We start from the raw sequence: 10,720 nt of genomic DNA on the forward strand, positions 1-10,720 counted from the left end.
GTTAGGGCACAGGTCATTCGAGCTCTCCACCCCCACAGAATCGGACTCCCGAGCGATGCAGGGAGTCCACGACCTGGCACGGGCACGCAAAACCTCAGCGGCGGCTATGACCGGGGGGGGGGGGGGGGGAGGCAAACACAACAGGAGGCCGCGACCCCCCACACTTTAATTTCATGACAGGCAGAAGAGGCGCGCAAGCCGTGACGTGAGCCACGGGAGAATAAGGCACAGCAGCCGCAGAAGTGGGAGGCGTGAGAAGGTCGACCCGCCGAACCACACCCACACCGACAGCACTCACGGCAGCCATAGAAGGCGCAGACGACGACGGCACGGCACCCAGCATCCGATCCTCATTAGCTGCAGCTTCACTATGTACACGCACACCATCCAAGGGCACACCCACACCCAAACCCTCCGGAATATCTTCAACAATCAGTGGGGGGAAGTCCTCCTCACAGAATAGATTAACGTGGTCGACGGCGCCCACAGAGCACCCTGTAGCCATGTTGACCGACAACCCACAACTACTGACCTGATGGCAGCACTACTGACCTGATGGCAGCACTACTGACCTGATGGCAGCACTACTGACCTGATGGCAGCACTACTGACCTGATGGCAGCACTACTGACCTGATGGCAGCACTACAGATCTGATGGCAGCACTACAGATCTGATGGCGGCACTACTGACCTGATGGCAGCACTACTGGCCTGATGGCAGCACTACTGACCTGATGGCAGCACTACTGACCTGATGGCAGCACTACTGGCCTGATGGCAGCACTACTGACCTGATGACAGCACCACTGATCTGGTGACAACACTCCTGGTGTGATGACAGAACCACTGACCTGGACTCTGGGTCCAGGCAGTTGACGGTTGATAGCAACTAACGGTCTGGCCACTCCGTCGCCAGCCACACACTCGGGACGGGAGCAGTCAGTGAGGTTGTGGGGGCAGTCGAAGCAGGCGCGACTCATGGTGTGGTACTCCTGGAGGTGGAAGGTGTAGCGGCAGGTGCGGGTGTCGCCGGCCACGCACTCTCTCGCACTCATGAGCGCCGTCTGACACCATTACATGGCCAAGAATTTGCTCTCGTGAATCTTAAATGATTCTCACATTCAATATAAGTCTTACAGGGCCTGACTAGCAGTAAAATTTATATACACCAATTTCGTACTTACCTTTTTGTATTGGGCTAGACAGCTGAGTGGGCAGCGTTTGGGATTCTTAGTCCCAAGGTTCCGGGTTCGATCCTCGGTGGAGGTGGAAACAAATGAGCAGAATTTCTTTCATCCTGATGTCCTTGTTCACATAGCAGTAAATAGGTACCTGGGAATTTGACAGCTGCTACGGTCTGCTTCCTGGGGGTGTGTAGCAAAAAAGAGGCCTGGTCAAGGACCGGGCCTCGGGGACGCTAAGCCCCGAAATTATCTTAAGATAACCTCCAGATAATCTTGCGTTGATTTCGGGGCTCAACGTCCCCGCCGCCCGGTCTGTCTGTGACCAGGCCTCCTGGTTGCTTGACTGATCAACCAGGCTGTTGGACGTGGTTGCTCGCAGCCTGACGTATGAATGACAGCCTGGTTGATCAGGTATCCTTTGGAGGTGTTTATAAAGTTCTCTCTTGAACACTGTGAGGGGTCGGCCAGTTATGCCCCTTATGTGTTGTGGAAGCGTGTTGAATAGACTCGGGTGTTTGATGTTGATCAATCTCTCTCAGAGTACCTATTGCACCTGTGCTTTTCAACGGGGGTATTCTGCATATCCTGCCATGCCTTCTGGTCTCATGTGGTATTATATCTGTGTGCAGATTTGGGACCAGTCCCTCTAATAATATTTTCTATGTGTAAATTTTTATGTATCTCCTACCTGCGCTCTAGAGAATACAGATTTAGGGATTTTAGACGGTCCCAATAGTTTAGATGTTTTACTGAGTGGATTCCAGTAGTAAAGGATTTTGCACGATCTCCAGGTCAGCAATTTCTCCAGCTTTGAAAGAAGGCTGCCATTGTGCAACATTATTCCACTCTAGAGAGCACAAGCGTCTTGAAAATTATCATCATTAGAATAGCATCTCTTTTTTTTTAAAGGTTCTTATCATCCAGCCTGTGATTTTCTTGCAGTTGTGACGGCTTCTTTAATGTGTGTGTCAGAAAATCCGACATCATTTAATAATCATACAGATAATAGCTGTATTGTATAAACAAGTTACCCATAGAAAACGTAACTTGTAGTGGAATTACCGTCTAAAGAAAACGGGATATCATCACCACATACTATTATAATTCACCAGCTATTCTGCTGGGAATTATTCTTAAATACATTAGTCTTTGGACTTTACCATCATAAAAACATCTCATATAAATTAACTTAATTATCAATATTAAAGTAGAGTAAATGTGACCCTTCTATCACTTTCCGTCATCTGGACAATGTAAGCCAGGCGTTAGGGAGGAGGAGGGCAGCCATTGTTGTGTCACCTCTGAGACGTGTGGAGCAAATTCGGCTCCTATCATATCTGGACAATGTCGGCCAGTAGCGTCAATAGTATGGAGTGTTAGACATTGCCATTGTTGAGACTAGACCAGAGGCTCACACGGGAGCAAATTCGGCTCCTGTTAATTTACTTGGACGTAGTGTTATGGAAACTAAAGGTGTACCATTTTCAACACGCTGTCTACAAATCAAGTTAAGTGTTCTTTCCGAAACCCATTATCTATCATTAGTGGCCATTAATGTCATTGGGTAGGGTTAGCCGGTTAGAGCACGATATAGCCTCAAACTAAAGGTAATTAAGCCAGGTCTTTATTGTTCCATGTATAGTGTTTTCTCTGAAATACTTGTCATATATAGGATTCTGGCTTTACAGCTAGTGCCCTTTTAATAGGTCAAGTCGAGGAAGCAAGGCTTTGTGCATCAGTTACTGGGTGATGGAAGCTACCTCAAAGAGGATAATTTGGTGTCTACACCCTAGTTATACCTGGTGGACTAACCTGCTGTACTATAAGATAAGGAACCTCTTCAATGTATGTAGTCTATTACTGTAGTTTGATTGGCTGCATATATATTCAATTAATATAAACCCCCCCTAATGTGTAGAGGATCGATTTGTGAGATTATGAGATTATTGCAGAAATACAGTCCACTTATCATTATACAAATTGCTATCGAAGTATATAAATTAACGTAAATATAAATTCATATAAATTAAATAAATATAAATCTCACAGGTCGGTTCCCACAGTGTGCTTTAAAAGTAAGTTCTTCCGACATTAATACTCCCAAATCCTTTACATTGCTATTTCGTTCTACAGTATGATTTGACTGCATTTTTTTACGTGGTTTCCGTTTTTATATTATCATTTTTTTCCATATCATCCATTTTCCATATTATCATTATTTTTTCCATAACTTATCTTCTTTAATTACATAATTATTTGATGTGGTCCATTGAAAACCCTGATTTACATAAGATTGGAGGTTTGCTGCGTCCTCTATGTTGTCTACTCTAATAAAAGTGTCATCTGTACCGTATCATCTGCAAAGGATGATACGGTACTACAGTTCTTGTCCTTTCTATATCCGATATGAGAATAAGGAAGAGTACTGGAGCAAGCACAGTACCCTGGGGGATTGAGCTCTTCACGGTTAATGATCCGGATTTTATTTTGTTGACTATTGCACATTGGGTTCTGTTAGGAAATTGTAAATTCATCTCCCTATTTTCCCGGTAATTCCTTTTGAACACATTTTGTATGCAATAACACCATGGTCACATTTGTCGAAGGCTTTTTGCAAAATCTGTGTAAATTACATCAGCATTTTGCTTGTCTTCCATGGCATCTAAGGTCATGTCAAAGTCGTCCAGCAACTGTGATAGGCAAGAGCGCCCCATTTTGAAACCATGTTGTCCAGGGTGATGGAGACGCTGTGATTCCATGTATTTTGCAATCTTACTCCATGGCTCAGGTTATAGTTACATCACATACATTTAATGTATTGTAGAGCTTGGGGGGGGGGGAGAGAATTTTTCCACTGTGCTTTAGTCAAAAGCTTTTGGGCTTGCCTAGAATGTTTTTTGATTGTAAGTTTTAATCTCTATCCAAGGGAGATTCTGTTCATGGAGTAAATGTCAATAGGCAATGCCAGGGGGATTTGTCATGAGTAGTAGATTCTGTGATTATAAAGCCAATTTATTTATTTATTTATTTATTTATTTATTTATTTATTTATTTATTTATTTATTTATTTATTTATTTATTTATTTATTTATTTATTTATTTATTTATTTACAAGAAGGTACATTGGGTTTGAGAGAATACATAGCATAGTATTTACAATCTTGTAAAGCCACTAGTACGCGCAGCGTTTCGGGCAGGTCCTTAATCTAACAGATAATTTTAAGTAGGTATATTCTAGCAGAATTAATAAAATGATAACAGATACATTGCAAGAAAAAAATGAGATGAGAGAGATTAGTAAGTATAGTAAAGCACATTGATATATTAAAGCTCTGATTGATTACATTGACAACTTGATTGGTAATTTAAACAAGATTAATAGACACCATACAGCAGATTGATAGCGCATATAAGAAGACAGCAATGATCACACTGGTAAAGATGTTCAGATTGGGTACATAAGGATTGGGAGATTGCGTAGCAATAGATACAGTGTAATTTTAAAGCAAAAGGTAAAAAACTATGAAGATGGAATTAGGTACTTTTTAGTTTTGTTTTTAAATGACGCAAAAGTTGGACAGCTTTTCAATTCAATAGGGAGTGAGTTCCATAGACTGGGGCCCTTTACTTGCATAGTGTTTACACAGATTAAGTTTGACTCTGGGGATATCAAAGAGATATTTATTTCTGGTGTGGTGATAATGGGTCCTATTGCATCTGTCCAGGGAGAGTTTCAGAGCAGGATTTGCATTTAAGAATAGGGTTTTGTAAATGTAGTTGACACAAGAGAATTTGTGGAGTGAGATTATGTTTAGCATGTTTAGGGAGTTAAACAAGGGGGCTGAGAAGCAGAATTTGTTATTATTCTGATAGCAGATTTTTGCTGGGTGATGATGGACTTGAGGTGGTTTGCAGTGGTTGAACCCCATGCACAGATACCATAATTAAGATAGGGATAGATTAGTGCATAATATAGAGAGATGATTGGATTCCATAATGATGGAGTTTACGTAAGAGGTAATTGTGATTACCAGTATCAAAGGCCTTTCTCAGGTCAATGAAGAGTCCAATCGGAAACTCATTTTTGTCAAGGGCTGAGTAAATTATATCAAGGAGACTAATAATTGCATCGTTGGTTCTCTTTTGGGAATTGTAAGTAAGCAGATATGTTGTAAGTATACAGTCAACTGTATAAAGCACAATAGTGGTTGGGTTACTGGTAGATCACAAACTATTATTATTAGTAATATTATTTACCACCACAGACTATTAAGAGTCCTCCACAAGTGAACAGAGTACCCAGCATACTCAGTCCTCCACAAGTGAACAGAGTACCCAGCATACTCAGTCCTCCACAGAGTACAGAGTACCCAGCATACTCAGTCCTCCACAGAGTACAGAGTACCCAGCATACTCAGTCCTCCACAAGTGGACAGAGTACCCAGCATACTCAGTCCTCCACAAGTGAACAGAGTACCCAGCATACTCAGTCCTCCACAAGTGAACAGAGTACCCAGCATACTCAGTCCTCCACAGAGTACAGAGTACCCAGCATACTCAGTCCTCCACAAGTGAACAGAGTACCCAGCATACTCAGTCCTCCACAAGTGAACAGAGTACCCAGCATACTCAGTCCTCCACAAGTGAACAGAGTACCCAGCATACTCAGTCCTCCACAGAGTACAGAGTACCCAGCATACTCAGTCCTCCACAAGTGAACAGAGTACCCAGCATACTCAGTCCTCCACAAGTGGACAGAGTACCCAGCATACTCAGTCCTCCACAGAGTACAGAGTACCCAGCATACTCAGTCCTCCACAAGTGAACAGAGTACCCAGCATACTCAGTCCTCCACAAGTGAACAGAGTACCCAGCATACTCAGTCCTCCACAGAGTACAGAGTACCCAGCATACTCAGTCCTCCACAAGTGAACAGAGTACCCAGCATACTCAGTCCTCCACAAGTGGACAGAGTACCCAGCATACTCAGTCCTCCACAAGTGAACAGAGTACCCAGCATACTCAGTCCTCCACAAGTGAACAGAGTACCCAGCATACTCAGTCCTCCACAAGTGAACAGAGTACCCAGCATACTCAGTCCTCCACAAGTGGACAGAGTACCCAGCATACTCAGTCCTCCACAAGTGAACAGAGTACCCAGCATACTCAGTCCTCCACAAGTGAACTCTCGCAGTAATAGTTCAGTCGCTCTCAGTTGCTGAGTAAAGTATGACATAAAAAAAATACTAATAATTATTTATTAAATTATGAGTTACTTATTAAAGCATAAAATTCTCTTTACAACTTCAAAAGATTTGCTAAGAAACTAATTTATATAATTTCTGCCTCACAATACTTTCGCAAATTACTTTACAAATGTTACAATGAATTGCTTAGAAAACGTTATAAATTATTCGACATAAAATGTTATGTTATTTGAGCTAGAAGGCTACAAGATAATTATTCGTGTTGCGCAAGATGGCGGGGAGCTGCAGGCTGGCTCCAAGGTGACGGAGATGGGGCCAGGTGTGTCAGACGCCAGGGAGAGTGTTTAGAGTCTACATGGTAACACCACCGGGAGCATGGTAACACCACCGGGAGCATGGTAACACCACCGGGAGCATGGTAACACCACCGGGAGCATGGTAACACCACCGGGAGCATGGTAACACCACCGGGAGCATGGTAACACCACCGGGAGCATGGTAACACCACCGGGAGCATGGTAACACCACCGGGAGCATGGTAACACCACCGGGAGCATGGTAACACCACCGGGAGCATGGTAACACCACCGGGAGCTTGGTAACACCACCTGGAGCATGGTAACACCACCGGGAGCATGGTAACACCACCGGGAGCATGGTAACACCACCGGGAGCATGGTAGCACCACCTGGAGCATGGTAACACCACCGGGAGCATGGTAACACCACCGGGAGCATGGTAACACCATCTGGAGCATGGTAACACCACCGGGAGCATGGTAACACCACCGGGAGCATGGTAACACCACCGGGAGCATGGTAACACCACTGGGAGCATGGTAACACCACCGGGAGCATAGTAACACCACCGGGAGCATGGTAACACCACTGGGAGCATGGTAACACCACCGGGAGCATGGTAACACCACCGGGAGCATGGTAACACCACCGGGAGCATGGTAACACCACTGGGAGCATGGTAACACCACCGGGAGCATAGTAACACCACCGGGAGCATGGTAACACCACCGGGAGCATGGTAACCACCTGGAGCATGGCAACACCACCTGGAGCATGGTAACACCACCGGGAGCATGGTAACACCACCGGGAGCATGGTAACACCACCTGGAGCATGGTAACACCACCGGGAGCATGGTAACACCACCGGAAGCATGGTAACACCACCTGGAGCATAGTAACACCACCGGGAGCATGGTAATACCACCGGGAGCATGGTAACACCACCTGGAGCATGGCAACACCACCTGGAGCATGGTAACACCACCGGGAGCATGGTAACACCACCGGGACCATGGTAACACCACTGGGAGCATGGTAACACCACCGGGAGCATAGTAACACCACCGGGAGCATGGTAACACCACCGGGAGCATGGTAACACCACCTGGAGCATGGTAACACCACCGGGAGCATGGTAACACCACCGGGAGCATGGTAACACCACCTGGAGCATGGTAACACCACCGGGAGCATGGTAACACCACCGGGAGCATGGTAACACCACCTGGAGCATGGTAACACCACCGGGAGCATGGTAACACCCCCTGGAGCATGGTAACACCACCGGGAGCATGGTAACACCCCCAGGAGCATGGTAACACCACCAGTCTCCCAGGAGCATGGTACAATGAAATGTGTAACACGAACCATTATTCTAGAGCAAGTAACAAAGTCAGTAGACTGTCACACGTTGTCACAGCTGGAATACGTCTTGGCTTCAAGTATCTCTGGCTTGTTTGGTGATATGGATGACGTACTCTCCTAATTGTGCTTAAAGGGGTTGAGCTTCGGCTTTTTGGTCTCGCCTCTCAACTGTCAATCAACTGGTGTACAGATTCCTGAGCCTATTGGGCTTTATCATATCTTCATTTGAAACTGTTTATGGAGTCAGCCTCCACTACATAACTGTCTAATACATTCAATTTGTTAACTACCCCGGACACTGACAAAATTATTTATAATGTCTCTTTGGCTCATTTGGGTACTGACTTTCCACCTGTGTCCCATTATTCGTGTTTCACCTATGTTAAATAGTTTTCTTTTATCCACCCTGTCAATTTCACTGAGAATGTTGTAGGTGGTGATCATGTCTCCCCTAACTCTTCCGTCTAAACCTCACGTCTTCCAGGGACGTGAGGTTTAGCCCCGGTAGCCTTTCCTCGTAAATCATACCTCTCAGTTCTGGGACTAGTCTGGTGGATCTCTGGATTTTCTCTAACGTTGTCTCTGTTTAACTAGGTATGGACTCCAGGCTAGAGCTGCATACTCCGGGAGTGGTGTTGACAGGAAGTGTAAAGTGTGCGGACAGAAAAAGGAACACACAACTAGGTGAGTACAACTAGGTGAGTACACACTAGAACATTACATCCTACACTGAAAACATTTAGGTATTAAGCTATCAACTAAATTTGCCATGCATGAAATGGAAAATAATTTGACTGTAAATGATAAAATGTCTGAAATAAATGCATTGTATCAATATGTCTCTTCTGGTACATAAATGACATGTAAATGTTGCCTTTACGTTTTGTGTGACATAAAACCATGACAAATTATTATCTTGTAAAAACCCATTCTGAAACGTATATAATTTAGAAAAAGTCGTACCTACATGTATAATACATAGAAGTTAATACCTAAGACATCCAAGAGTATTAAGTCAGCCGCGTGGTGGCACACCATAGCAACATGGGTGTTGTTTCTATGGTAACAACTGAACATGTGTCTAGATATCTTTATCATCAAGGTTCTCGATACTCCCAGTACTGTCTAGGCTGCAGCGCGCCGCACCTGGCTTCCCCCTTGTCTGTACTGGCAGCATCTTTACTCTCTTCTTAATCACAACATGCTTCTTGATTGACAACATAAATTTTGATTGACAGCCTAATTTTTAAATTACAACGTAATTTTTAAATTATAACAAATTTGTATTGTGACCACATATTTCTTGGGTGACAACATACTTCTTGAGCGAAACAATAGTTCTTGACTTACAACATATTTCTTGAGAGGCAACATACTTTGAGTGACAACATACTTCTGTCAGTAGCTGTAGCATTATAATAAGTTTGATGACAACAGTTTGAAGAAATCACTCCTTCTTGAATATTTGTATCTGTCCCCCTATGATTTTCAATGTTTAGCACGTGAGGATCTTTTTCTTCCCTATCCATTACTTCACATCATTCTCTACCCCTCCTTCACTTCTCTAGCACCACCAACATTCATACCCCCATGAACTTACCTGCTACTTTCCACAAACAACTTCATTTGAACTCTTATCTCCTGCCACTCTACCCACGCTCTTCCGAGCTCCCACTCTTTAACACTTCTTCACTTACACTTTTGGTCTTTATTTCCAATCCCCACTATATTTAAACATTTTCACGTCCTACCCCATTCCTGCTTTGCCCCTACCTACCATCCCAATTACTTCCCACTTCCCCGCTCCTACTTTTCCATATACCACTCTCCCATTCCATTTCCTCCAATCCTCTGCAGGTGAATATTCCAACTCACATACAACCCTCTTCCTCACCTGAGCACACCTAAGGAGAGGAGTTGACCTATTCTAAAAAATCCTGATATAATAGTATTAATGGAATGAAAATACTGAGACAACTACCAACGCTATAATTCTTATTATATATTGATAACGAGATTATAAGGAACACAGAGAGATAAGGAGGATAATGGCAATGCTGGTCAAAATGAGTGAACATTATGAGGAGATTGTGAAAGTTAAGAAGAGATTATGAAAGTGATGAGAAATCATAACGACGGGATAAGAGGAAGTTGTGATGGTGATCTACAGACTTGAGTCTCATTGCTCTCTTCTCCCTTTTAAACTATTTTTGAACACTCGTGAATGAACACTCCTGTCATGAAAAGTCTTCATTAATATCTCCCATTATGAAATTTACTTGGAAACAATGAACCTGGGAGGGTTAAAAGCCAACCACAAATCCTAGACCAGATCTTTTCATATATAGGATATAGATATTGAGATTATAGATCAACAGGATACTCCACGTTAGTCTATAAAGATATATCGAAAAAGGAGCATAAAATGGTCTGGTATCACTGGAGAAAATAGCCTATATAGAAAGAGAATTCAAAGAGAAGACATTTTAAGACGTTCTGTGCCAAGTAAGGAGTGAATATCAAAATATGAGAGAAGCACCGTGCTACCTTTACGAAGAACAGCAGCCTAGCACAACACCTTCCCACGGCTCAACAAATCGAATTAGTAAGTAAGAAATACAGAGAACAGAAAACGAAAACGCAAGTAAATAATTATCAAAAG

The sequence above is a fragment of the Procambarus clarkii genome, chromosome 1 (genome assembly GCF_040958095.1).
Source record: "Procambarus clarkii isolate CNS0578487 chromosome 1, FALCON_Pclarkii_2.0, whole genome shotgun sequence".
Lineage (NCBI taxonomy): Eukaryota > Metazoa > Arthropoda > Malacostraca > Decapoda > Cambaridae > Procambarus > Procambarus clarkii.